This window comes from Trichosurus vulpecula, chromosome 1, assembly GCF_011100635.1.
Source record: "Trichosurus vulpecula isolate mTriVul1 chromosome 1, mTriVul1.pri, whole genome shotgun sequence".
Taxonomy (NCBI): Eukaryota; Metazoa; Chordata; class Mammalia; order Diprotodontia; family Phalangeridae; genus Trichosurus; species Trichosurus vulpecula.
Genome location: NC_050573.1, coordinates 533,457,323 through 533,483,300, shown reverse-complemented (window position 1 = coordinate 533,483,300; position 25,978 = coordinate 533,457,323). Strand labels below are relative to the sequence as shown.

Below are 25,978 nucleotides of genomic sequence, written 5' to 3'. Positions count from 1 at the left end.
TAAAAAAGAGAAAATAATCTGTCTAAAGTGGGAACTTTTGATAGTTCTTCTTGGAGGCCGGGGGATAGACTAAATGATTAAATAAGCCCCCTTTATAAACAGCCCCATGAGTCTCTGTAATTTCAAACCCATCAAATCCTCTGAGGTCTGGGCCCTTTTCCATTCAATTAGGAAAAGAAAACCTACAATGGTAGTGGTGTGTCATGTTGTATGGAGAACACTCTGAGCAAGACTATCACCACCATCAATAACAACAACAAACATTTATTAAGTACTTCCCATGGACAGAGGCAGAGCAGTACCTCCCAGCACACAGATTAAGTCTGAATTATATGAAAGTTATCACTACTGAGGTTTGTTCCTTATGATGAATTTATGGTTCTTGTTTCTCTGCATTTCTAAAGCTTAACATCTATAAACACAGGCAATACAAGTAAAAAGAAAGTCTTAAATTTCACTGGTATACCAAGTGAACTTAAAAATCAAAGTAAACATTTTCCCTGCAATATAAGCTGTTCTACAGTTAGAAAAATCTTTAAGATTGTACTTCAAAGTGCATGAAAACAATTCAATCTTTATTGGCTTTTAGGCCAATAAAAATATTGCGTATCATTCACTGAGTATTTTGAAAATATAAGCTCTTGCCTCCCCTTCTCCCCAAAAGACCACCCTTCCAGCACTGGGGACACTGAAGACATTTCAATTCATTGACTAAATATGTTTAAAGATGATACCTTGTGCAGAAAAATAAAATAAACTTATATTGGTTTAGAAAAATCTAACTGTTTAATAAAAACTAACTTGTACTACTACTACAACTGCTGGCAAGAGACATTGAAAAGAAATTACATTAACTTGATTTGGAAAGGTTTCTATAGACTCAACTCAGGCAGAAAAACCTCAAACGAGTTCTGCAGGAAGCCAGATTTAAATGAGAACAAGCCTTTGTATCTTTCGGATCCAGGAAAGGCGCCTTTCAACCATTGTCTATACACCGGGGGAAAAGTGCATCTGGATACCCAGAAATGTTCATATGCACAAATACAAAAATTTCCACATGCCAAAGAAATCCTGAATTTAAACTTGGATGCTCTTGCTGTCTAACATCTCTGGATGGCAGGTCTTCCTGATTTTTCTCAATCAGACACATAATAATGTTAAGGACTTTTACTAATTATGCCAGATGAGCGAAACTGTTTTTTTTTTTTAAAGGGGGAAAAAGGGGAGGGAAACCATCACTATTTCCTAGTAAGTGGTCATAACGAAGACTGGAGAATGAGTTTGTAACTCTAGTATATAACAAGGAATAGAAACATGCAGAGAAACTGTTTTGCAGAATTATTCCTCCTCTCTCCACTGAATAATTGCTTTCAAAGGGAACCTAATGTAACTATTAGTATCTCAGACACTTGAGTGGGATTTCACTCCTTAATGTCTTCCTAATTCTTTCTTTAGTGATTTTTACTATGAATACAAATATGTGGATAAAATAAGGGCACCCTATTATAGTGGGACTTGGTTACTCGGCTTGGCGGGGGAGGGGGGGGTAGGTTTGAGGAGAAGCTGGGAAAGGAGAATCTACTGATATTTACACTTCCCTGGTATCTAGGGCTATGTATTGGCTCGTGTCATTAAACAATCAACCTTCGGATTAAGGAAAGGCTTTGACGTGTGCGTGCAATGTCTGCTTTTATGGCACACACATGCAACAATCCTTAGCATTTCTGGAGGGGAGTTGTGTTTGTAACTAACCTAATTCTTTTTTTTTAGGGCTCTGGGAATGAAAAGCCAGTTTCAATTCAGCCACAATTCAATCCAAGCAAACATTTACACGGTGCTTACTATGTGCAAAGCACATACTTCATTGGAAAGCGGTAGGGAGGTGGGATTGGATCAGGTCTCAAGACAGAAGACATAAAAAAAAAATAAAAAGTTATTGCTGAATTCTTCATAAAGCATGGAGAAAGAGGGGGAACCTAAGCTAATTTCCACAAACTTCTTAAAGATCTCATTAAAGGGAAAAAAAAGCCCACTGAGTGAATGTTCCTTGTTTATAAATGCACTCCTTTAGAAGAGAGAGAGGTAAGACGGAGTAAGATGTTTTGAAATCCTTCCTGGAGCAAAGGAAAGAAAAAAAGGGGGGGGGGGGTAGAAAGAACAAGCAGTGAGCTGGGGCTCTTCCAGGGAAAGAAGGACCACAGAGAGTCGGCAGGTTGCCAGGCAAGCTCAGCAGCACGACCAGAGTGCATTGAGTTTCTTTAATGAAAGCCAGGAAAGAACACATTACACAGTGTTTCTTCGGAGAGCAAGCTAGCCCCCAGTGATTGGAATCAATAAAAACACTAGGCTCGGGGCCCACTGGGGGAGAGAGGAGATCTCGACAACAGGCGCTGAATGTGCTTTCCACTTTCTCCCTCCCCTCAAAGTTAAACTTTGACGATCCACTGGACGGAACAACTTTTCGCTCTGCAGGCAGGCGGGGAGATTCCTGTGAGCAGGGGCAGAGGGGGAACGCTGGGCTTCTTCTTCCCGAGCCTCTGGACCCGGGGCTAGTTTTCTGAAGACCTGGCGGCGGTGGCTGCAGGGAGAAGGGAGGAAGGGGTGGTTTCGGAAGCTGGAATGTGGTGAAGGGAAAGCGCCCACCCGACAAGTGCATCCCTCCCTCTCCCCTCTTCCTGGGGCCAAGCACGAATGCATTTTCTGTCAGGAGAATGCTAAGAGGAGGAGGAAGAAGGGGAGAAGGAAGGAGACGGAACACAACATGGGAGCTCTTTCAGCCAAGAATGCACATACTGGATAGCATGTCAGTCCTCCTGGGGAGGTTCCTGGAGCGGCCGGACAGAGCGTGCTGAAATACTGAGGTCAGCCCTGCGCGGCGCACGCGTTCTGCAACATTTCAACACACATGTTGGATGGGAGTGAGGCACCCGATAGCAAGTTAATTATTAGGTAAGTCCGGGCTGTTTTTCATATTGCTGCCTGTCAGCACCGACGTGCGCAGTGCTGGCTTTCACAACTCGCCTTCCACTTACAGACACCCCTGCCCCAAGTTTCTTTATGCTTAATGCGTATAGACTTGGAGGATATTCAAAGCTGTTGCGCTTGCCCCCATCCCTGGGCATTTAATTCACAGCATCCTCCTCCACTACCACCTCCTCTGTAGTGCTCATGGACTTTGGGTAAGAATTTCGGTGTTTTGGTTTTTTCCCCCTCTCAGATGGACTAAGGCAGCTCTATTTATTTATTTATGACAAGGTAGGGTCAGGCCACGATATAACTCCACCACCCAGCTACTAGTAAGCTTCTCCGGACTCTGAGGTCCCTGTTGGCTCTTTCAATTGTTCAACATCAGATCCCACATGTTGAAGCTGAAAGACGACTAACGGTGAATTTTCTAATGTGGTACATATGCGAAATAGGTCTGTCTGAATGCGGACATAATTAGCAAAGCTCAAATGCAGCACGTCACAGCTAATCTAAAACCAAAAAAAAAAATTATGAATGAAAATAATTTAAAAGCGCCTCCTACTTAAGCTGAACCCACAGTGGAGCTATTTTAAGGTCATTTTTAAAAAGCAGATTGTTTGCAAGCCCTAAATACTGCTCGGGACTTGGAAATTGTCAAGTTAAAGTGAGAAACGTGTTTGGAGAGAAATGTAGTGGGGAAACAAGAAGGTACTAAGTATTCTGCGGTCAGCCGGGGAAAGGAATTATCAAGAGCTTTGTTCACATGGCATTGTCTTCCTTGTAGTGCTTGCAGCAGGGGCACAGGATACATATAAAGGTCTGCACTTTAACACTAGCTCTCTGCGGCTTTCCTTGGGGAATTTTAAGAAATGCCGAGGAGGGAAGCTGCACTTTTAAATTATCCTAGTATTCCCGGATTAGAAAAACAATATAAACACTATATTACTATTTCCAGATATACCTTCCCCCACACACATGTACACATCAATTCTGATGCATTTTCTACCTACAGATTCTCCATATGGTAACCTATGAATTATCAGAGAACCAGAAGAGGCTAAGGAGTTTGAATTATATGGATGGACCATAATTATGTGGGTTGACCTATGTGGATGGTATGTAGGAAAACTCTAGGTTTCAAAAGGGGTCACTAGGCATGGTTATGATCTATATTTCAAGTTTTTCAGTTTTATGGGTTAGAATAGAGCAGAGGTCCCTACCTCTGAGGCTATCTAGTCCAGCATCCTCAAGTTACAGATAAAGAATGTGAGGTACAGGGATGTTAAGTGACATCCTTCAGGTCTCCCTTGGGTATTATTAGAGGTAACATTTGACTCCAGGTCTTCTGACTCTGGCCACTCTTTCCACTGTACAAGGATGCTTCCTATGATTTGATTTTTTATGAAATCCAGAAATTATGAAAGACCTTGTGGGGTCTAAAAACATTGCAGCCCACTGTCTCAGACTATTGGTCCTCCTTTTGTCTGTCCCCTCCACTCCCAATAGCTTCCCAGTGTGCGAATACTTTCTTGCTTTTGCTCTTAGGATCTTAAAAAAAGTCATCAACTCTACTTAAACTATTTATTCTCAGTAGTTCTGAGGGCAGCTGCTCATTCCCTGCTCATCCTTCCTCCCACCTCTAGTCATCAAATTCAGATTAGTCTCTGCAAAACAGAGTGAAGCAATAGTTCTTGGGCCACCATCCTTGTGACATGAACAGATGACTGGTTCAGCCCAGAGTGGGTGGTGATGGTGGGAGGATTGTAGGGAGGGTAGAAAAGGCTCACTATGGTTAATAAATGGCTGCCTCCTCCTTAGAGCCACTCCCTGGAGAGGGATGCCAGCAGAGATCACTTCCTAAGATGACTATTCCTTGTGCCTGTGTCACGTCCCACTAAAGGTGACCCAGGACCTTTCAGATGGTGATGGTGTTCAGCTTATATATTAGTTTACGATGGTGAAAGCATGAAAACTGAGCTCTAGGACCAGATGAGCTGAGGGTCACTAATGTGTCAGAGGTGGTTGCCTGACACAAGGTGACAGGTGGTCTCTGACCAGCTGAGCAAATACACTGCCTTGCTGATAACCTTTCCCAAAGGGCTGCTCCTGTGATTTTTCTTAAGAGCTTATGGCAAAGGAAAATCCCTTGGCTATTCTTTTCTCCACCTTATCCTTATCTTTTTCAACCTCCTACACATGCACCTGTGTGCACCCTTATCCATTCTGCAGGATCTTCGGAGTCCTGCCTCTCTGAATTTAATTTCCAAGAAATATTTATCAAGTGTCTCGACCGCATGTAAGGAACTGTGTTAGGTCCTAGTGATCAATAAGTCAAAAATGAAACAGTCCCTGCCCTCAAGGAACTTGGTAGTTCTTCCACACCACGGTGCATAGGTCCTGGCCTTGGTTTCACATTTGTGGTTGCCAGCTGAGCAGACAGCAGCAGACACAGAAGAGAAAATGCTGCATTTGGCACTCTGAAGGAAATTCTAACCTTCACTTCAAATAGGCTTTGGGTAAATAACATCAAAGGGGGTGAACTGGAATTCTCTCACAGCTCCTCTGGATGGTCATATTCTAGCTGACAAGCTCTCTGAATATGATCTACAACTCTGGAAAAAATTTGTGTTAATCAGTCCCTTTAAAAAAAAGCCCCAAACTATTAACACCAACAAGACAGAGGAAATGCTGGAGAGAATTAGATCTAGGTCAGTCCTCAAAGTCTACTAAAGACAGATACCCACAGAACAGTCAATGACATAGAGAAAGTGATAAATTAAGGAAACTGAGTTAAAGAGTAGGGAGGTGATAGCAAGGTGTTCTCAAAGAAGAAACTAGTCTGGAGACGTTAAACAACTTGCCCAACACTGAGCAACCAGCAGTGGCACAACCAGGAACTGAATTCCAATATCTCTTAAGTCTATGGCTTTCCATATACCCAATATAGTCTTTCTTCTTTCACTGGCTATGCCCTGAGGGATGCAATGACGACGTGTCCTGCATTTATTTTGCACTGAGGGTGCTTAATATGATGGGCACCGATGATTTGATCAGGATGGGCTTTTGCAGAGGCAGTTTGGGGGTCACTCTAAGGACTTTGCAATTTTGAAACATGTAACCTAATGAAATTTCCTCCTGATCAGTTTCAGGCCCAGCTTATCTTTTTATCATGCTTGTCCAACAATTACATTTTTGTTGTTAAGTCATTTCAGTCAGGTCTGTCTCTGACTCTGTGACCTCATTTGGGGTTTTCTTGGTAGAGATACTGGAGTGGTTTGCCATTTCCTTCTCCAGCTCATTTTACAGGTCGAGGAAATGAGACAAACAGCCAAAAAAGTGACTTGCCCAGGGTCACACATCTAGTAAGCATCTGAAGCCTGACTTGAACTCATGATAATGAGTCTTCCTGATTCCAAGTCCAGCGCTCTATCTACTTCGCCACCTAGCTTCCCAAAGAACTACATACTGATGGACAAATCTGACAGGCTGCTCCTCTGCTACATCCAAAGGCAACAAAAAGCAGGAGACAGAACATCAGACTTGAAGACCCGGGTGCAAATCTCTTCTCATAAGCTTACTGCTGTTTGATTCTGGGCAATTATTTAATTTCTATGTGCCTCAGTTTTACCATCTGTAAAATAAGAAAGTTAGGCTTGATGGCCTCTAAGAGCTCTTCCAGCTTTAAATCCGTGATCTTATATCATTAAGGTGGTTACAATACAAAATTGTTTAAAAGCAAAAAAAGCAGATTTCACAAGCCTTTTCCACCACTGAAAGGCAGACTGTATACAGACGGCCTGCTATTAATGAAGTAATGCACAACCACCAGAACATGCTCAGACAGTAGGAACTACAGGAAATGGGATACAGACCAGGTCTCTTTTAATGGAGGGGGGAAGAAGTGAGAAAGGTTGAGAGTATAGGTCACTGACTTAGGAAGGTACCAGATCAAAGAAGGGATGTTGCAGTGGGGGAATCCAGGGGCCAGTTTGAAATCACCTAGCACACAAAGGGAGGAGAAAAGGTAAGTAAAAGGAATACCCTTTCGAAAATAGTTTGGCAATTTTATCTAGGCCCTAACTTGAGGTTGGAGCTTTGGCCTCCTCCCACAAACAGTAAGGAGCTGCCTTCTGTACAGAATCTCCTCACACCTTTGCTGTGCCTCACCTGCCTGAAAGGCAGAAGTCCACAAGATGAACAGGATCAGATACCTTTGACTGCCAAGTTTGGGTAATTCATCATGGGAAAGGTAATCAACTCATCTTCCATATCTCACAGATTTCCTGGTATGCCCTCTGTAGTGTTGTCAAACTCCCTGAGGATCCCTGAATGTGGGTGCATATTGACTTAGAAAACCACATAGTGACACCATCTATGTTTTAGTGTGTTTTCATTTACTTTATTAAATATTTCTCTATTTCATCTTTACTTGGTTCTGACAGCACTGGGGAGTGTTTAACACCTTTCTGTCCTACATAACAATGCTCCAGCTCACAGTAACAGGTTTAACATATCAGACCCAAACTCTATCACACAACCCTATTCCTATGAAACTTAACTTCCCCCTATAATGAGGTTCTGACCAGTGCCATATATATGTAGAAATGCTACGTAATACTCTGCAGGCACACCTGCATATACCTTGCCTATTGCTAAATGGTTTAAAATTTTCCCATCCTAAATAGTGTCAAAGATCTGCTCCTAAAATCTGATTGTTCTCTGACCTCCACTGCAGCCTTCTTCGGTTGTGTAGCTTGAAAGCATGTACATGTGCACGATGGAGGAGGAGCTGGGAGACCTGAAGATCAGGCCTAGATCTGCCAATATTATCGAGTAACCCCAAATTCTCTGGCCCTCTGCTTCCTCATCTCCATCTGGGATGGGGGCAGTGATCCCAGCCTCGCCTAGTTCCCAGGACTGCTATGAGAAGCTGGTGCAAGGACAGCTGTGAAGGGGTTACAAAGGCTGTACATGTAAGAAAGTGAAGTGTCACTAGTCTTTATTAATGTCTTCCAAAAGGAAGGGAAGAAAATGGGGTTGACTGAGAAGGGTCAGTATCTCTCTGGGGTTGCCATGTAGTATGGAACCAGGATTAGGTAACTGCTAGTTTCCTTTAGCTTCCAGTGTGTGTCCTGGGCAGGGTAGGGCAAGAAAACTACAGACTAATTCCAACTGTAGACCTCAAATGAAAAACTGACAGCTGCCAAGCAGAAATTACCCAGATGCTTGTTGGAGTAGTAGCAGACCACACCAGAGAAGCTTTCAGTCATCAGAAAAGTACAAAGACTAAAAAGTAATGTTATCATCCCTCAGTTTCTCCCATACCCCCCACCATAACCTGTAAGCTTTCCATTCGATTCTAAACCTGTCAAAGTTACTTGTTAGCAGCACCCCTCCCACGGGCCCCTTTTTAAAAACAGAGCCTCAAAGATTCCATCAACATTTTGTTGCTAAAAGTATCCCACAGGTATGACAACTTTTCCTGTAGAGGCCATAAATCAGGGCCCTCTGATGTATATCTCCCTCTCTCTAAATCAGGGCAAATACTTTTTTTAGGTGCCCAGAGGAAGTCTGGGTTCAGAACTGCATTCTTTTTGGCTGGAGTAGGTTTAGAGCTTTTTAGAATAGTTGCTCTTTTGTGTAAATTACTATGTGTGCAAAATTATGTAAAACAAAAATGGAAAATGTTAACTAGAAAGCCTATGATGGCCTGACCCCTGCTTCTGTTTTCCTGTCTGTTACTCCATTCTATGTGGCAGACAGGCTCTGTGTTGGTAATCTAAGCAAAGCAGGTAAAAGCCAAACAAACCAAGCCTCCCCCGCCCCACCCCCCCCACCCCCCAGTTTTGAAGCAGAGCAGTACCATCCCTGCTTTCGCCTCATGATTTCTCCAGGGAACATGGTTCTGGACAGGTCTTCTACATTAGAGCTCAAGTATCTAATTTTTCAGTATCTTTCAAGACTTCACACAGGTAGTCTGGGGACAATGAAAAGAGCGCTGGTTTTGGAGACAGAAGGCCTGGACTCAAATGTGACACTTAGTGCCTCTGTGACCGTGGCACCACCGTGGGCCTCGGGGTCTTCATTTACAAAATGGAGGGGCTGAATTCCATTGTCTCTGAGGTTCTTTCCAGTTCTCGATTCATGATTCCCTGCTCATCCAGTGGACCTGAATGGACTGGCTGGTCTTAGATTATTCTGGATACATTTTTCAAGGGCAAAGCTTGTCACAATATCAAGATTGGAATTTTAGATAGGATCATTCTGAAATAATCTTGGTATTTGGCACAGCACCCATGGAGCCCAGCTTGGGTCAGTAATTCTGCCCATGGTTGTTGAGGTCAAAGTGCCTTGGTCTCCCCACAGGTTGCTTTTATTAAGCTGGGTCCCCCTCTCTAGGCGTGTGCCTCTTGCTCTCAATGCAGAGCTCCATTTGAAGTGAACAGGGGCTCTGTGTGTACAGAGGAGGAGACTAAATGGGAATGCAGAGAATGGAGCCCATTGTCTTTCAGAAGGATCTCAGGCAGAAAGATAAAGAGCTCCACTCAAAATGGAAAGTCTCAAGAAAAAAAAAGAAAAAGCCTCCTGCCCTCTTTGCCTGAAATGCCCTTTTCCAACAAGAGGTGAAGTCTTGCATTGGCCCTTCTGAGCCAGGAAGACTTTGTTATGACACAGGCAGTCAGTCCCTGTTCCAGGTAAATACCGGGCAGCCAACAATACTTACTGTGCCCTCATTAAGAGATTACAGTATCAAACACCTTTGGAACTCCAGGGTGATCTGAATGACAGAATGGTATAATGGAAAGATTGGGAACTGAGAGGCCTGGGTCCCCATCATTGTTCAAGACTCTGGGCACGTCAGTTCACCTGCACCTGCCTGTTTCTTCTCCTTCCTAAAATGGGGGGATAATATGTTCAATAGACAAATGAACAAAACATTAAAATGGACCGACACTGGCCTTTGTTGGTTCACAACATGTTCCGCGCCCTTGGCCCACTTGAGCCTCAGAGCAAAGCTTCGAGCTGGGGAACACAAGTACTGTTACTCCTGTTTTACAGATGGAGAACCTGAGGTTCAGAAATTAAATGACTTTCTCATTAAGTGACTGCTTGAGTCAGCAAGACTTACAGTAGATGGAGCAGATGGAGCGCTGAGCCCGGAATCAGGAAGACCTGAGTTCAAATGTACCTGAGTGACCTTGGGCGAGTGAAAACTTAAAACTGTTTGCCTCAGTTTCCTCAACTATAAAATGGGGATAACATAAAATAGCACCTTCCATGCAAGAATGTTGTAAGGATCAAATGATATAAATATTTGTAAAGCACTTAGCACAGTGGTACGTAGTAGGTGCTTAATAAATGCTTATTCTCTTCCTCTGATTTGAGTGTCAAAATATCCCTAGGAAATAAGTAGGGGAAATATAATATCCCCATTTTGTGGACGAGGACATTGAAGAAGCATAGAAGTGAATGGCTTTGCTGCTAGTTTTCCTTATCTGTAGAACTGATGCTCTTATAATAAAATGCAAACTCTTTGAAGGCAGTGCCTCTTTTCAATTTTGACTCTGTACCCCAAACACTGTGCCTTGTACACAAACATAAATGTTTGTTGAATTAAACAGAAGTTGAGAGGGAAGCTTGGGGAAAATTTAATGAGTTCTGATCTCCTCAGCTACTCAAGTGCCTCTTCCTTCTCCCCATCAAAATACCTGGTATATATTTCGTATATATTTTTCTTAACAAGGTGTCCCTAAAGTCTTAGTTTTAAGCTTTAATAACTACACTAAGACTTTGGGGACACCTTGTATATTTATATGCTGTCTCTCCTTTAAGTTCTCTGAAGACAGGGACTGGTCATTTCTGTTTTTGTACCCCCAAACATCAGGCACACAGCAGATGCTTAATAAATGGACTGATCAACAAATCTCAAACTCGACATATTTGTTAAGTTTGAGATACCTATGGGACATCCAGGCAGAGATCAGTCCAGCAGGCAATCATGGAATGGAATGGGAAGAGAACTCTGGAGCCTAGAGGTTGGGAACCATTAGATAAGAGGACCTCCATGATTCTTCTCCCCTTTACCTTCAGTTTCTTATCATGTTTCTGGCTTTGCATTTTGGGTATTTGTATATGCATTTTAGCCAATTAGATTTTAAACTCCTGGAGGGCAGTAACTGTGTCTTCACAAAACCACAGAGTGTTAAGAGTTTCAGAGGGACCTAAGCAGCTCACTAGTCTAACCCATACCCACGTTGGAATTGCCACTATGATATACCTGCAGAGTGCTCATCCAGCCTCTCCCCTTGATGGGGAATCCACCACCTCTGGAGTCCGTCCACTCTGGTTTTGGATAGCTCTAACTGCAAGAAAGCCTTTTCTGACATCAAGACTAATTTTCCTTCCTTGAAGCTTCCTACAGCCCTAGGATGTGTTGGGTTCTGGGGATACACAAAGAGGCAAAAAACAGTCCCTGCCCTCAAGGGGCTTACAGTCTCGTTAAGGGAGACAACATGCAAACAAATACATACAAATCAAGCTATATGCAAGATAAACAGGAATTATTAAAAGAGGGAAAGAACTGGAATTAAGAAAGATTAGGGGAAGCTTCCTGTAGAAGGTAGGATTATAGCTGGAATGAAAAGGAAGCCAGGGAAGGCATCATTGTCTTTCCCAAACCATGGCACCCAGAACTGAACATAACACTCCAAAATGTGCTCTGACTACAAGGGAAGAGTACAAAGAGACTGTCACTGTCTTATTCCTGGAGGTGGCATCTCTCTTAATGCAGGCTAAGATTACCTTAACTTTTTTGCCTACCATATCACTCTCCTGATTCTTGGAGTTTTCAGTCCACTAACATCCCCAGATCTTTTTCAGATGATTTGCTTATCTAGCCATGTCCCCCTACATTGTACTTGGGAAGCTGATTTCTGGAAAACACTGAACCATTAATGACTAGTGTTTGGGCTTGGTCATCTGCCCATTTCCAAAACCACCGAAATGCATTACCTTCTAATCCATATCTCTCTATCTTTTCCACAAGAAAAATAACAGAGCCTTTGTCCAATGTTCTGTTCAAGTCTGGGTAATCAATATCTACAACATTTTCCTGATCTTTAGTCTAATAATCTTGTTTGGAAAAAAAAAAGGAAATGAGGTTAGTCTGTCATGAGATGCTGGTGAAACCATGTTGATTGGAGTCTTGTGATCGCTGCTTCCTTTTTTAGATGTTCACTAATTTAATAATACAATAGTACATTAACTTGATGATTTTATAACACATTCTAGCATTCTGTCATGAAGTCAAGCTCGGCGACCTAGTTTACAGACTGTATGCTTTTTTTTTTCTTTTTTTGAGATTCAAGGTACTCTGTCTGTTCCTGCATTTTCCCAATTTTCCGCAATTTTTCACAAACAGTTGATAAGCAATCACAGCTGACAGTTCTTTCAGGATCTGGAATGTATCACATTTGGTCCTGGTGACTTGAATTCATGAAATCCAGCTAGACTCTCTCTTACTATATCCTTATTCATCTTGGATAAGAACTCCCTACTAACCACATTTATTCTGCCCTTTACAGTAGAAAATAATTCTACTTAGGAGAGAAACAGAAGCAATATCAGAGCTGAATAACTCAATCAAAGAAAACTTCACGGTTCACAAAGCACTTTATTATTCTTATTTGGGATGAGAAAACTGAGCTTCAGGGAGGTTAAGGGATTTGCCTGAAGTTCAACAGCTAATAAACAGAATAGCCTGGATATGAACCCAGGATTTAAGACTTCAGCTATACCATAATGAGATTTGTAGAAGGGAGCAAACTACACACCAATCAGAACAACAAACACCTGCTTTTGTCCTCTAATTGTCCCAAGATTTCTTCTCTCTACATTAGGACACTTGGCTCTGTGACCCTCCATGGCTGATTAAGCATCACCTCTTCCTTTTAATGTATGGCCTTACAGGTTTATGCAGAATTCATCATAATTCAAACAGTACTTATTAAACACTTAGTGTGTGCAAAGAACATGCTGGGAATGCAAAGACAAAAATGAAAGCAATCCTTGACTTCAAGAAGTTTATATTCTATTGGAGGGAACAGCATGTAGTGGAAGTCAATACAACATAATTACAGATTAATTTGGAGGGTAGTGAAAAACACTTAGAAATGGGGAAATGGCCCTTCCACTGAGCTTTGAAGTTAGAAATTCTAAGAAAAAGACAAGGGCAAGCATTCCAGGAAATGGAAGAGAGACCACAGAAAGACACAGAAGAGAAAGGCTATGATGTATAGAAAACAGTAAGTAGTCCACTTGAGCTGGAACATGAAGGAGGATAATGATGGGCTGGAGTCAAATTGTGAAGGGCCTTAAATGCCAAACTCTAGAGTTTGTATCTAAGAGTATCTTGAAGCAAGCAGAAGGAGCCACTGAAGCTTTTTGATTAAGGGAGTGACGTGGTCACTCTACTTTAGGGATATTGATTTGGCTGGAGATGGGAGAGGGAGGCCAGGGTCTGGGCCTCCTGATTCTTTTGGATCTCTCTTGCTTCCACCTCCCTCTTACCCAACTCCAGTGCCAAATTCAGGGCTCTGGCACACAGTAGCACTAAACACTCTTCAATGAATGACTTTTACCCTCACTATAAGTAAACCTGATGAGAATCTGTGTTTTTGTTTGTTTTAAAATAAAACAGCTATGCTGGTTATCACTGAAGATGGTAAAAGGTCTGGAAAGGGAGGAAAGAGATTAATAGCTTATCAGGAACCAAAGAGAGCAGTGGCTAGAGGGAGAAAACACAAAACTCTGAGGCTGCTTCTCAGAGGACAACGCGAAACTTTGTGTCTGTAAGTCTTGCTGGTTGATGGCTGCTTGCTTTATGAAAAAAAAATTTTTTTTAATTAAAAAAAATTAGGAGTTGTTTCAGCACCCTGTACCTCCTGTCCTAGTATTGGGACAACTGGACAGGATGTATATTGTCCCAGTACCCCAACATCTCAAATGTTAATTAAGCACTGGCCAGGAAGAGCAGAAAATGTCCTGAAACTATTTCTCTCTCTAACCTCAGGTTGAGAAAAAAATCCCACATAGATAAGGGCACAGGAAACCCTAAGAAAAGACATCCCCTCTTCCTTCCTTTGGTGGCCTCTGTCTCTAATCAGCAAACCCCTCTATTTCTTCTCCATCTCCCCTCCCCCACACCCCAAATAGGGTTTCACAATAGGACTGGGTGAAACGAAATACTAAAGACTATTGACTGAGTGGCTCATAATGACTTCATGTGGTTCATACTAGAGGCATATGGACTGAAAAAGACTCACCTGTGAGGTCAGTTCTGAAGAAAACTGGATTTGGAGTCAGCGCCCAATGTTCAAATAGCAGCTCTTCCACTTACTACCTCTGTGGGCAAGTGACTTAGGCTCTCTGGGCCTCTCTAAAATGAGGGGGAAGGGTGGCTCCAAACTGTTAAGATGACAGTATCCTAATCCAGAAGAAGGTATCTCTTACAGTAGCATTTTACACCTTCTAATTACAAGAAACCATGAAGGAAACAGTCACCATTTTGTGAAACACATGAACCTGCTATGAAAACAGTGGAGTGAGAACTTTGGCTTTTTCATGTGTTCTGGTAAAGAATTCTACAGGGAGGCAGCATGACTGAGGGACACGAGTCAGAGTTCAGTTTCTTTTCTGCTTCCTCCTGGATGCAACTGCTAGAACTGGTTACTTTTTAAAAGCCTCTGCTGTTTGTATTTCATCTAATTACTCTCTCTGCAGTTTTTACATTATATCCGGAAGCCCACACTCCTCATCTTAATTAAAGACCCTTCACACTTCATACCATTTCTGGCAGCAGGTGCTGATAATGCTGTGCTGGGAAGGGGGCCCGGTATGAGTGTGGGGTGGGGGGAGAGAGGAAGAGGCGGAATGGATGGAAGATCATGAGACTGGACACTGGTCTGGGTCACAGGGCCAGTTGGCATTGTCTGTGGGAAGCCAGGGCTCACTGAAGCCCTCTGCTTGACCCTACCTGCAGATTCAGGAAGCTGCTTGGAAAAGAGTTAGGGAAGGCTGAATGAACTCTGCTATCTTAGTGTGAGTTTCTCTGCTCTCTCCCATCTCCCCAGGCTTGTCTATCACCTTCCCCCCCACCCAACTGTCTTTTGCTATGTTGGTTACCCACTGAAGATGCTAAAATGTCTGGAAAGGGAGGAAAGAGATTAATAGCTTATCAAGAACCAAAGGGAGTAGTGGCTAGAGGGGGAACACACAAAACTCTGAGGCTGCTCCTCAGAGGACAACGCAAAACTTTGTGTATGTGAGTCTTGCTACCTAAAAAATATAAAATGTGCCTTAAGCTGACAAGTTTATGGCACCAAATAGTTTTGTAAGGGAAATCCAAACTCATGAGCTGGGCTGAACTCTTAAATCATTCAACAATAGCTGCATAGAAACCCAGCAGCCACTGGCCCAGAGACTGTAATGAGCTGCGTTAGGAACTTTAAGGGAGGAAAAAGTCTGAACTGGCTGACCGTTCCTAAGGTTTCTGAACCAAAAAACCGACCAGTTCTGGTCCCAACCCCAAACTTCAGTCACCATCTTCAATATGGATTTTGTTATGTTTTGATTTTCTTTTAAAATATAGTGAGCATACAAGGTGAGTCTCAAGTATCAAGCCAAGGGTGAGTTCAGACAGAGGGCAGATGTTAAGCAATTCTCCAGGGCCACTGAGGTAGCATGGATACTTCTGGAAGGAATGTCAGAAAGATCCAACTCCTTTGCACTAACCAAGAAGGTTCCAGACTCCTGGAGCTCACGCAATACCCAAAGCTGTCCAGATAATAAACCCATGGTATCAAAATAGATTTCACAGAAACATTTTCCTTATCCAGTGGGTAGAGGTGAGGTTTGGGAAATGGCTTATAAAAACACAAACCTCCAAACCCAAGCCAAACCCTGTACCGCATTACTGAAGGTAGAAAGCCAGTCTATATGCATGGTATTGATACATACACCATCCAGTGGCCCTTTGTCGAATAAAGATTTTGATTTAAAGATTTAAAAATAAAAATGGGATACTTAAGCAGGCTCAATAAAAATATCACCACTTATCTCTCCCCCTCCCCTAAGCCCAGAAACGACAAAAAGTCCATAGGACTCTGTTCTTTATGGAACTTATATGAAGATTTGGTTTGCAGGTTGGGAGAACTGCTAAAGAGTATATAAAAGTTTGATTCTTATAAATCAGGAACCTCAAAGATTATCTCACCCACCATCCATGACCCTCACTTCACAGCTGGAGAAAACTCAAGAGGGTAAATAAATGACTTACCTAAAGTCATACAGGTAGTCAGTGGCACAGCCAGAACCCAGGGCTCTTGACTCTCAGTCATCATATCACACTGCCTCTTCACACCCCATTTTGACAAAACAAATTCCCCAACTGATTGAGGGCATGTATATCAAAGTTTAAAAAAAGAACCTAATAACAATGAAGCTTTAAGTTTACTCTCATGGATTCGACTGTCATTTACTATCACTCTCTGTAAATGGTGGAGGCATAGATGTTGGACTCTGCTTACAACTCCTGTAACTAAGATATGTGACTTGACTTGTGGCTAGTTAGTAGAGACAATGCAAGGTACATAATGATGATGACTACTAAAGGAAGAGATCTAGTAGTTTTTATTTTCCTCTCAGGAGAATAAAGGAGTGACCACCATTAAGAAAATTTTCTCTGAAATCCTAAGGAAGGTACTCAAAGATCAGGCCTGCTGGGTCTTAAGTGGGTTTTTTCATTTATTATTCCAAGCTTCTGCTTCCTTCGGGTGATCTACTTTGGCAGTCAGCATCACCATTTCCTGAAGCATAGTGTTTAACAATTCAGCACAAACTTGGACTTCCTGCCCACACAGAGTGGTAGGGCCAGTCACAGAACCAACTGCAACACTAGCCAGGAAAAAAGGATACCAGGACCATCAATTTCCTCAGAATGGACGATATTCTTCCTGTCCCATGTCACAAATCTGTGTGCTGTCTTCTTATGGGTCTGTCACTAGAATATCTTTCTGTCACTTCTCCAATATGTGGCAGATAAAGCACAGGGTACAGAAGCCAGACGTGATCATCCCTTCTGCTAAAGGAAAGCACCCCACACTCCCACTTGGCACTCTAAAAACAAGTATCCATGCAACCAAATGCTGGAACTTTGGGCTTCTAAACACAATTTACCACAGCAATGAGATCAAAGGAAATCTGTCTTTACTGGGGAGAAAGCAGAGCACATCAAAGTAAAGTATGGTTTTCTGAAAACAATCTTCCTCTAAGTTCTAAAACTCAGGAAAAGGAAGTTCATGCGGAAATAGAAGGACTGTCCTAAAATAAACTCATCCTCTATGTTTCATTTACCTGCTTCCCCCCACTACTGAAATAACAAACTAACCTTCTTTCCTTGTAAAGTATATTCTTGTGGTCTTCCCTTCTTAAATCAGCCTATCACTCATATATTCAAAATATAATGATTTTGTATGAAATTCAACAAAGCCTTCTACTTGAACAGCACTGTCCTAGGCACTGTGGGAGATGCAAAGAATAGTTCTTGACCTCAAGGAGGTTACAATCTAATAGGAGAGACAAGTACAAGTATAGAAGTAACTATAATAGGTCCAAACTAAAATTCTAGCTGCTGTCTCATATTAGAGGGGAGAGGCTGCCTGGCTAGAAGACAGAGAACAGGCCTTAGAACCAGGAAGACTCAGGTTCAAGGCCTGCCTCAGATATATACTGGCTATGGAACCTAGCCATGTAAGTCACTTAACCTCTCAATACTCTTAATACTTTTCTAGAAATTCTCTACGGACTAAGGGCAGGATAAGAGGGACATCGATAGAGGGACTTCTAGCTCCTAGTACCAATGAAATCACATGTTCAGTCCCTATCCCTGTCTTATCACATTATGGCCTCTAATAACCAAACAGTAATTTATGGAGAACCTACAACTATACACTCAGCACTATGCCCTAGCCACCACAGATTTCTCATGGTTGCGTTCTGAGATAGCAATAAATGTGAGCCATAATGGGCCCCTCTAAACCCAAATGGGGAACACCTTAGAGAAAAGGACAAAGCCTCAGTAGAAACTGGGTGGGTGTTATGTCCTTTGATCCCCAGACTCTTATGCTAAGCACACTCTGTCCTCAGTGATGTTACACAATAACTAATCCTATTAACCATTTTTGAAAACAGCAACTCTGACTTATGCTTCAATAAAGAAGAGTAAATACTTTGTATCAGTAGATACAGCTAAGCCAGAACTAATAAACTGCCCCCCCATTTTGTTTCAAGATACATTCCTCTCTACTTAGACTCTGAATGCCTTTAAAAACTATATACTGAAACGCCTTATTGCAGGCATTTGCATGAGAGTTCAGTTTATGAATTCAGCACCTTAATAAGCACATTATTAATTGTAGAAATTTCTCATATATCCTATTCCTTGAGAGTACTAAGCTACCTATTTAAGGCTGAAATTTAATTAGGCTTTCATTATGTGGATTATTAAAACTGGAGATGGTAATCTGAGGTGGGACAAATATATAGAATTTGGAATATCAGTACATAGAACAATTCATATTTTTATAAAAAATAATAGTACAAAGGGAATATTTTTCATAATGAGGCTTTAATAATCAAAAGTAGAAAGTGCTTTCGAGAATTAATTCAAGATTAATAATGCAGAATGTTCAGGTTTAAATTCTAACATTTAAAAAAATGTTATATTAACTTTTTTCTTCTTTCAAAGCTAATCCAATATTTGAATAGTTAAGCTAACATTTGAGGGATTTTCGGTTAGTTACTTATTACTATATAGAGAACACATCTAATGAAATGTTTTTCCGCTCACTTCCATTTAGTTTTGAGAGACTGGTTAAAAGCAAAAATTATCTTAGGAAATCTGTACACTGATGCAATCCAGAAAGTCGCTAAGTCAACAAGTAGAAAATGTTGAACCTCTGTTTCCCAGAGAAGGCAAACTCACCCTATTAGTGATGGACAGGAAGACAGTATATCTCTTGCTTATCACTGATAATGGGGACATAGTAGGGTAGAAGAGGAAATGAAAAGAAATCAGCAGCACATGATGCAAATCACAGATAACCAGCTTCCCAATTTTGTGTCTGCAAATGAGATTTTTAGGGTTGAAAAGAAGAGTAGAGACCACCTAGCTTAACCTCTTAATTAAAAAAAAAAAAGCAGTAAGGATTCACATTTATATAGCATTTTAAAGCTTATGAAAGGACTTTCCTCACAGTAACCTTGAAGTGGGTGGTACAAATAATCATCAATTCCATTCTTCCCCTTTAATAGTCAAGCAAAAATAATTCCCATATTGGCCATGTGTGAATATGTGCCTCAGCTTACACATTTAGTCCTTCATCTCTCCATCAGGAGGTGGAATCAACATTGATCCGAGTTTCTCAAGTCCTTCAAACATATATAGTTGAGAAAAACTGAGGCCAAGGAAGCCTAAGTAATTTTCCTAAGCTTACATGGTTAGATTTCTGGCCACCATAACGAAAGGGAGAAAAAACAAAAACCCTGAACAAAAGAAATCCAGAAAAGGGTAACTACAGTAATAGAAGGGAAGGAGAGGAGTCTATAGAAGAGAAACTTTAAAAACAGATAGGAATATTCTACCTGAAAATATATACCTGAGAGAGGGGATAGGACAGGATCCAAGAACCACAAAGGTAGAGATCTATTCTATTTCCAACCCTGGAACACTAAAACTAAGAAATATCCTTGAATCTTGATGAATATGTATAGAACAGATGCAAAAAGGACTCAGATAAATGAGAAGCAACATGGTACAAAGCCTAGTAATGCCTCTGGGGCCAGGAAAATCCGGGTTCAATTCCCACTTCTGACGCATTCTGGCCGTGTGACCAAATCACATAGCAGGCTACTTCAGGCCATCCTCTAAGAGCACTTGCTGACTAAACTAGATAAGGGAGCTTCCATGTCTAGGGGCACCCTGCATCAATGAAACCATCCCTAAAGAAAGGCAGAGTCATAATGGGCTAACCCTTTTTTTGTGCAGGAATAGGTATTCCATCCTTCCTTGCCTGAGTAAACAGAGCAAACTGAATATAACTGAACCTTTTCTTAATAACGCAAGGCCATCATGTTGATCACCAACTATTGCACTGTGATTGTCATACTTTCAGGAAAAACAAAAGTGCATAAGAGGTAGCAGGGTGTAGTGGACAGAGAGCCAGTGCCGGAGCACAGGAAGCTTTTGGCACATGCTAGCTATAAGACCCTGGACAAGACATCTGATCTCTCAGTGCCTCAGGCAACTCTTTAAAGACTCAAAATTGCAGAATAGCAGCTACCTTGATTAATAGTTTCCTCACCCAGAGGTTCACTACACTGATGGAAATAACAATACATATTTATACAGCACTTTAAGGTTTACAAAGCTAATTTTTTCACAACAACATGTTATCATCTCCCCAACCCAGTTCTGCAGATGAAGAAGATATGTGAATGCCTCTAGACCAGAGGAATCAAACACTCTACCAGGGCAAGACTTCCAAGTATGAGGAATCAAATTAATATGTAATTGGGAGGGGGCAGTTAGGTGGCACAGGAGACAAAGCACCAGCCTTGGAGTCAGGATGATCTGAGTACAAATCCAGCCTTAGACACTGGGCTCAGACACTTAATCCCGACCCCTCTCCCCCTAGATGTAATTGGGAGAGATTTAATGAAATAAATAAAAATACAATAGAACATAGATAATGTTAATTTGCGGCTTTCAAAAGTCAATATGCAGTTCTCAGGGATCCTTAAGTACAATTTTAGTGGCCTCATTTCTATTTGAGTTTGATATCCTTGCCCTAGACTATTACAATTTCCTCAAGGGGAGAGACTATGACTTATTTATCTTTCTATTCCCTCCAGATGCAGGTGTTTCAACAATCTGGCTAGCAGCTACTGTGGCTGTGTAAAACCAACAACAACCAGCTCAGCTCACAGAACGCTGCAAGCCCACGTTCTTTTGATCTGCTTTACTAAGGAAAGCAATGTTAAGGGGTTAACAATCTTACTTTAATCCAGCACACAAATATCATTTACTTAGTTCAGGGGAAAAAGCCAGCACCCTGAACTTCAGAGCAAATACAAAGAAATTACAAACATCAACAGACAGACCTCAGTCTGATTCAAATCTCAATGCATAGTTACCAGAGTTTAACAAAGTCCAAACATCTGGGTTTACAAGTTTGAAGGCTCTTAACTACAGCTGCCCATAGGCTCCATATCAGCGCACTGCCAAGAGTGACAGCCCTAAGCAAATAGCTCTGTCTTCTCTTTTTATGCACTCTTTAGCTGTCATCAAACATCATCTGAGGGACCAGAACTTAAGCTCTTACTATTGGCTCTGGAGTTAGCACCTCCCCCTAGGACCTTGAGGGCTTCAAGCCCACATAGCACCTAATAGTTAGGGGTTTTGGGCCCACTTGGGAGTGAAGATATAATCAGACCTCCCTTCATGTGCCCCACCTGGAGCCCCACCTTAGTTACCAATTCACACCCACATAGGCTTAGCACCTAATAGACAGGGGTTTGGGCCTGGGGCTTAGCATCTACTAAGGCTCATTCAAAGACACTGAATTAATCAAAGGAAACAAAGGCCAAACTCTTCAAGGGCACTTGGTTGAATAAGTGCTAAGAGCCCATCTTGATCCCCAATACAGCAGGACGATGAATCACAAACAGAAACTGACTAATAAATACTTGTCAATTGAAAAAAGAGAAAAAAAATGTTGTCTCGGCCAGTTGGTCTGCCTTTCTGTCAGGGCAGTGGTGCTGTGGCTATGAGAAGTGGTGTTGTTTTTCCCCCATGATGAACCATTTCCAGAATCGTGTGCTACCTACTTTGTTTTTGTGGTCTCCTGATTCTTTACCATCACTTTTCACTGTTGGGAGCATATTAAGCTATTCTCTTCTATTTTCTCTTTTCATTTCAGTTGGTAGTGGGCATGAGAGGGAGTATGACATCAGGGATGCCAAGGGGAGGGTGTGAGGGAACATGTCAATAAAAAAGAATGGAGCCACCTATTTAGTGTTGAAATTGAGGGTGTGGTAATAACAGCCCAGGAGAGAGAGCTCATCTATAAACAGAAAAGGATGTGCTAAAGGAAAAGGAGGCAAAAGGGCAAAAGATAATCTTTTTTTAAATTATTTTTTTCTCTGTATCACATCACTCCTCCCTCCACTGGAAAAGAAAAACAAAATCCTTGTAACAGGCATAGTCAAGGAAAACAAATTTCCACATTAGCCATCTCCAAAAATACATCTTGTGTATCTTGAGTCCATCACTTCTCTACATAGAAGTAAGGAGCATGTGGTGTCATCAGTAGCTTCCTGGAATTGTGGCCAGACATTGTACTTATCAAAGTTCTTAAGACAATCCCCTTGCTGATGGCATTCACTTATGGATAATGGGCAGCAGGCCCTATCCTAGTTGGCCTAGTTGTGTTACATAGAGGATTTGGAGGCAGTGGACTCAGCCTCTGTTGCTAACTATATATGTGACTTTGGAAAAGTCGTTTAATCTCTCTGGGTTTAAGTTTCTTCATCTATAAAATGAGAGGTTTGGACTAGATTACATCAACAATCCCTTCCAGTTTTACATTCATGATCCTATGAATAGGTTTTAATTGAATAGTTCATTTATATTACAAGTATGTGGTAGCTAAGCTAGACCAGGCTGTTCAGGGACTGGTTATTCTGGTGTTGTCAACAAAATCACTTTTTAAATACCCACATGTATAATTTTTTTCCTCCCTAATGAGACACAGTTATTTCTGTATGAATGCTTTAGGTTGATGAGTTAACTAGTGTTATGGTAATAATGGGTGATAATGGCTAACTTGAAATGGGTGTTACTTTTCCCAGTAATACATATTTGCATTTTAAGAGATAACTTTAAAAATTTTAACCCAGAAGAATGACTATTGGTTTTACTTAAGGTAATAGGACTTAGAGAACAGATATTTGGGGGAAGAGAGAAAAGACTTCAGGTATCCCTCAAATCATGCCAAATGGGCAGATGACCAATTCTGCTATTCTGCGCTATCTTTTGTACTCAAGCATATTATTGTATTCCAGTCTGTAACCTGAGTACACTGCTTGCCATTCCTTCTATCCTTGTTATATCTGGTAGTTTATTTACTGGTTGGCAGCGACATATTCCTGGTGGAGTTTGCACCATTTATATTTCGATTTTGGTATCCCCATTTGGTGGGAGGAACGTTGGTTCTAGGTTGGACTATATCTGAAGCTCTTAATTCCCAGCTATCCATCCGTGTTCAGGTTCTTCTGTTAAGACTCTTTTCTTTAAAATGTTTGCAGTCTTAGTTGGTGGTAGCAACTGCCTATCCCCCTCCCCAGACCACAGAGGGAGTTTAGGTCTGAAAATATGGCCCATGTGGTAAAACCTGAATTGAGTATTGTGTTCCTTATGCAAAATGGCTATTATCAAAGATACAGTAAATCCTTCACTAACAAAAGCTCTGAACAGCCCACAATTAATTTGTCAGGCTGGCTTGAAAACAGCAGGCTTTATAAATGCAGCTTTGTTTTTACCATGTTGCATAAATTAGTACCAAAATCTGGATGTAATTAACACCTAAACAGACCACAAAACCCATTTTGGTTATTATAGTGACAGCAAGTTATTATGTTTCTTTGTTAGCTGGCACTGAATTTCAGGAAGAACTAAGGAAAACAGGTCACCCCCCCCCTTCCCAAATATTTAAAATCCTAGTTTTTTAAAAAAAACACAGCTGAGATGATTAAGTACATATATACACTTCTATATGCATATGTAGACATACATATATATGAAACACATCTATATTTACATTAACCAACTTCATGTACACACACACACAGACACACTAAATGATATACTGCGATACTTGGGAATGGATTGGTCTTAAAGAAAACATTATCTATGATGTTAAGAAAGACTATTGAAGCATATCAGAGAAACTAGAGGGCATAAAGATCTAGAAAGAAGAGAAGACAGGCAAATATGAGGAGTACTAGCCCTACAGCAAGGGTTCCCAGATTTGGATATTCATCTCCAAGCTTGTCAAGGGGGCAAGGGGAAAATTGGTAAATAATTATTTCATCCTATTGAAATATTCTAGATGATTTGAATTGACTTACAATTAATGAAGTTACAAAATTTTAGCTGTATTCTTAGAGAAAAAAAATTAATTAATATCTGTCTTTCTTATTTGTATATGCCCAGTAAGCTCTAAAATTAATTTCCTATTATGTGGAATAGGCAGCATAGGAAGGTTTCTTGAAAAGCCAAGCAGTATAGAGAGTAAAAAAGGTTGGGAATCCCTGCCCTAGATCATCAAAATCATAGAGATACATGAGAATATCTCCCAATAATATGAAATGAACCTCCCAGAATAGATTCAATAAGCATAGTTAACAAACTGCTGGTCCAGTGAGTAACAACCACCATTAATCATTCCTAATGTGTTCTTATGTCTCCCTTTAACATAACAGCAGAAAGTTAAGCACACTGTTATATAGATGAATGTAAATGCCAACACTGACAAAGAGCAGCCAGAAACCCAGAAACCATCACCTATCAGAACTTGCTTAAAATCTGTAGTACTGTCCTAGAACAAAGCAACCAAATTGAACCAAAGAGTAAAAGCCCAGTTGTTCACTAGCTTCCAAGAGATTGGTTTGTAAGATAAGGGGAAAGAAACAACCATTTTGTACTTTAACTAAAATCTGCCATTTGATGCTGTGGCATTCTGGACAAAGGGATCTTTTGTCCCACCTCTACAGTTGGTCACACGGACTTGAAAGATTCTTCAACCATGAAAAATGTTCTGATAATGAGTACGAATCTATTTCCACTGCTCTACTGACAGAAAAACTCACCTGGTTTCAATGACCAGCCAAATGAAGAAGCAGGTTTGGAAGAGCGAGAGAGAGAGAGCGAGAGAGAGAGAGAGAGAGAGAGAGAGAGAGAGCGTGTGTGTGTGTGTGTGTAACTGAATACCCTTAAACACACAGAAGTTGCCTTTTTGATTCTTGACTTACCATTTACACATCTCACAAGACATGGACAAAATAATGATAAGAGTTTTTCCACTGGGTGGGACCTCATCAAATATTTGCTTTGAAATCCTTTAAGTTCAGGGATTCTCAATTGTTTTTCTGATGAGAAACTAACCTACTCTTCATCTTACCATGATGATTTTGGGGATGATGATGATAGGGGTTATAATTAACAAGGAAATCCAAGTCAGCTGGTAGATACCAAGGGCTTTCTGGCTAGCCTTCAATTCCCTGCTGACAATTAACAAAGGGAACATGACAGCATGCTTCATTCATGTCTCTCTAGCATGAGAACATTTGGAATGCCAAAAAGCACACGGTGGTGCCCACCTCCTGAGGATCATGGTTATCGAACAGTTCTCTTAAGTTAGCGTTGCACATGGCCTTTGGCCACAATGCTGGAGTGAGTGGTCAGAGGTTATGTCCTTCAATGACCTACTGGGGAACCCTGCTCTAAGTTTAAAAAAAAAGGCCTTGGAAAGAACACTCCTTTTGTACGAGGGCAAGCTGGATCTGGCACCTCTACTTCTCTCAAGTTTTTAAATGCCAGTTCATCATGGAGGAACTATAGTATGTTGCACATCTTAACACAATATAAACACTCATGTAGAAAATTCAGAGTTTTCACTTAGGGTACAAAGAGCCCTGGTACCAGGCCTTAAGGAAACCAGGTGTGGGTAAAATCACTTTACTCTCAAGAGTCTTGGATTCTTTCTTTTATTTTTTTAATTTTTTTTGGAGGGGTGAAGGCAGGGCAATTGAGGTTAAGTGACTTGCCCAAGGTCACAGAGCTAGTAAGTGTGTCAAGTGTCTGAGGCCGGATTTGAACTCGGCTACTCCTGAC

At 41.3% G+C, this 25,978-nt stretch overlaps 2 protein-coding genes across 3 annotated transcripts in view; one reads left to right on the top strand and one right to left on the bottom strand.

The window, feature by feature from the left end:
• The window catches only part of C1H7orf50 (chromosome 1 C7orf50 homolog), a 368,607-nt gene that overhangs the window by 110,713 nt on the left and 231,916 nt on the right, over window positions 1-25,978 (bottom strand). The gene's annotated exons all lie outside the window — the stretch shown is intronic.
• Window positions 2,569-25,978, top strand: part of GPR146 (G protein-coupled receptor 146) — a 90,810-nt gene continuing 67,400 nt past the window's right edge. Inside the window, exon 1 of one of the 2 annotated variants that reach the window (XM_036741328.1) lies at window positions 2,569-2,949. The gene's annotated coding sequence lies outside the window, so the exon portion shown is untranslated. Of the gene's footprint in view, window positions 2,950-2,973; window positions 3,180-25,978 lie in introns of those variants that run through there. The other variant, XM_036741329.1, reaches the window with a different exon arrangement.